Source organism: Poecilia latipinna, unplaced genomic scaffold (genome assembly GCF_001443285.1).
Source record: "Poecilia latipinna isolate Pla-1442-1.1 unplaced genomic scaffold, P_latipinna-1.0 Scaffold144, whole genome shotgun sequence".
Taxonomy (NCBI): Eukaryota; Metazoa; Chordata; class Actinopteri; order Cyprinodontiformes; family Poeciliidae; genus Poecilia; species Poecilia latipinna.
Window position 1 is genome coordinate 30,896 of NW_015112760.1, and position 3,547 is coordinate 34,442.

At 39.8% G+C, this 3,547-nt stretch overlaps 1 protein-coding gene across 1 annotated transcript in view; it reads left to right on the forward strand.

The window, feature by feature from the left end:
- The first annotated feature begins 3,147 nt into the window (after positions 1-3,147).
- Positions 3,148-3,547, forward strand: part of tbkbp1 (TBK1 binding protein 1) — a 67,130-nt gene continuing 66,730 nt past the window's right edge. Inside the window, exon 1 of the mRNA XM_015029085.1 lies at positions 3,148-3,371. The gene's annotated coding sequence lies outside the window, so the exon portion shown is untranslated. The remainder of the gene's footprint in view (positions 3,372-3,547) is intronic.

Sequence of the window (3,547 nt, forward strand, 5' to 3'; positions counted from 1 at the left end):
TGCATTCCTCTGTACACAAACAAAAGTTTCCACTTGAGCAGGAATAAAATGCTCCATGCACTACCTGTGGAAATGCCATTTAGTAAATATCCGGGCTTAACAGTGTTTCTGACAAGTGTAATGACCGAGACACTAATGGTGAGTTTCTTTTCACGCGACAAAGGATAATAGTAGTCTGATTACATATTCAGATTGATAAATGGAAGTTTCACAGTATCATTGGTGTCACTTAAAAAAAAAAAAAAAACATTGATGAGAGTCCTGAGAAAAAAAGTAGATCTAAATGAAAGAACAGTGATTTAAAGATTCATTTATTTTTCAGCCAATCTGGACATGGGGGATCAAGTTGGGCTTCAAGACTTTTAGCACCATTAGGTGAGGGTGCTCTGGTGATGTCATACATCTAAAATAACTAAAAAAAAAAACATTAAGAAAAACTACCAACAGCTTTATAACTTTTTTTTGGATACATTTGCAGTTGTATTGTAATTTTCCTAAGAACCCATGTCAACAGTTCATTGAATCTCAGCTATTAAAATATGTTAGTGTACTTTGAAGGTATTTACAGAGTCTTGCAAAAAATATTCACAGCAATTAACACTGCAGTCATGTGGGCTGTTCCTCTATCTGTTTTACACATCTGAAAACTCAGATTTTGCCCGTTGATCGTAATAGCTCAAGCTCAGACAGAATGGGTAGAATTTATACATCAGTTTTCAAACCTGGCCAGACATTCTCAATTGGATTTAGGTCTGGACTTTGACAAGCCCATCTAAAAACAAGAACATGCTTTGAACCACATGTTCCACTGCAGCTCTGACTTTTGGATTATTGTTCTGCTGAAAGGCAAACATCTCTCTGTTAGGATCTGTGTTTTCTGTGTAGTTTTTCTGTGTTAGTCCAGTTTCCCCTGTGAATCTGTCTTCCCTGTTGATTGCTCCCAGCTGTATCCCGTTCCCTGATTACCTTCCCTGTGTATTTAACCCCACCTGTTGTCTTTGTCTGTGTCGGATCCTCGTCGTGTAACACCCTCGTCTCACGTCTGTGTCTGTTCCTGTGCTGTGCTGCCAGTGATTTTCAGTTGTTTCTCTTGGTTTGTCATTAAATCATCTTATCATCATGACTACCTGGGTTCCCCGGCGTCTCTCTCACCACTCTCAACCACACATCATGACACTCTCCAAGTTTCAAGTCTAACACTTTTCTTCCAGGATTGGGCAGTATGTTGTTGCATCCATCTTTCCATCAACAGTTTTCCTGTCTGTGCTGAGGGAAAACACCCCACAATCACTAGAATGTTCCTCTGTGAAGAGGCAACTCATAAAATGTTTCCTCTTTTTGTGAAAAGACTCAACTTTGGTCTCATCTGACCAGAGACATTTCTTCTACAGGACTGATGTGTCCCTTCATGACTTTCTTTCAGCTATGACTCTGGCCTGGTTAGATTTCTTATCAATTTATTTTTCCATGTGAGCTATGGATCGCTTCAACTTATAAAAAGTTAGCATACACTTTTCCTCTGTTTCCCTGATTGCTCCTTAAACTGGGCTATCTTTTTCTTGGCACTTTTGCAGTTGGATGAACACTGGTCCAAAAACGTCAGAGTTAACTTTTTAACCTAACACCTCTTTAATGTTTTCCACATCGTAATTGCTGGCCAGACTGCATTAATTGGCCTTTTGTACACTAGATTTTACTTAAGGGAATCAGAGTAAAGAGGGCTTTGGGGGAGGATGATTACAAATGCTTGCCACACTTCTGATTTTTATTTTGAAAATATTTTGAAACTCATGAATCATTTTCTTTTCGGTATTGCGAATATCTACGCATTTTCAATCAAACCCATCAACGTGTTTGGTTGCATCATGACATAATATGAAAAAAAAAAGTTAAAGGAATATAAATCGTTTTGCAAGGAACAGAAGTTTGAAAAAAGTTTGTAAAAATTCAGATGTGTATTGCATTGATCACTCAGTAGGAATAAAAACGTTTGTTTGCAAGTGAAGAGTTATTGTGTGCAACACTGCCATCTAGTGCCTCGATAAAGTAATTGTTTTAAGGAAAGCATTTCAGATACAAAAGTAAAATGACAGTCAAATATGTAGAAAATAAAAACAACACTATAAAAATCTAATTTAATGATGATTTAATCTAGCATAAATTAAGGGTTTTCTGGGTTAAATAAGTTGTGCTCTGGTCAGAAGCTGAACTACAGGTTCATGTAAATCAGATGTTTTTCTTCTGAATTGTTTATTTTTTCAACCTTTTTGCCAAGTTTTGCCATAGATTTTCAGTTGATTAAGGTTCAGACTTTGACTGGGCCATTCTAATCCGTTCTTTCCTGTCAGATTAGTTCTGAATTCCTCGGTATTCTGGGTTTATTTTCCACTGTAATAAATTCTTATCTTTACCCATGTTCTTTTTATTGATAATTTTCACATCCATGCTTCCTTCTTGAACAGATCTTGGTTTTCACTCAGGTGCTTTGTTCTCCGACTGCCACAAAGGTTAGATTTGAAGACTGTATATCTACAAGCTGTACTATTAACAGATTTTTTTTTTTTTTTAAGAAAAACCTTTATTGAAAATGAAACCCCCAGTATATGAGGGGAAGAAGTAAGACAACAGTTTGTGCTACACATAAGTGGGGCATTGACCCACATTATTCCCATGGCTGTAAAAGACGCCTGCAGATCCCGGCGCTTCGCTGTGGATCCGGTGCCAACAACTCCAGCCACGTTTTTTCCTCACAGTCCTGCAAACAGAAGGTGCGAAAACAAACAAAGCTGATGTATGGAGGATGTAGCATTTGGAAGAGGCATGTGTCTTTAAATGTAAGCTGTTGGAAAAGCGTGGGCTATAAATAGATTCATGCTTTTTTTTTTGTCTCCACGCTATTTTTTTTTTTCCTCTTTTCTTTTCAACCCCGTGGATGATGAAGAATGTTGTTCAAATTTAAATTCCAGCCGGACTTAAATGTTTGATAAATCACCTTCCACTCCAGCGTGCTGCTTTCAGATTGGACTCTGCCTGGAAAATACGCGGTGACTCAGGCGGTGCATGTTCTCGTTAGGAGGAAACTAACGCTCCTATTCCCGCGACATCATCATCATCATCATCATCATCCCACATTAGTGGAGCTCCTCAGTCCTGCTCGGCAGCATCTCCAGGAGGCGTGCTGAGCCGCGCCACAAGGGGAGCAGAGCGGGCTTCCACCTGGACTCACCGCTACATCAAATTAAAGAAGAGAATAACAATAAGCGAGGACGCGCTTTTGCTTTAGGAGGAGCTAAGCCTCCACCAACGGGGGTGGAAAAAAAAAAAAAAAAAAGAAAAAGGGATGCCATCCACGGATCGATCAGCTGGAGCGCGTAAGTTATGTGTTTTCTACCCAAACAATGCGACGTGGTTCGTTTTCTGCGTGTTGGATGGCGGCTTTTTAGGGAGCGGGGTGTGGGGGGGGGGGGGGGGGAGGCCAGACGAGGGGTGCTTCCCACAGATCTGTTCATGTAGTATTACTACTGTAGCGATGTGTTTGCAGTGAGCA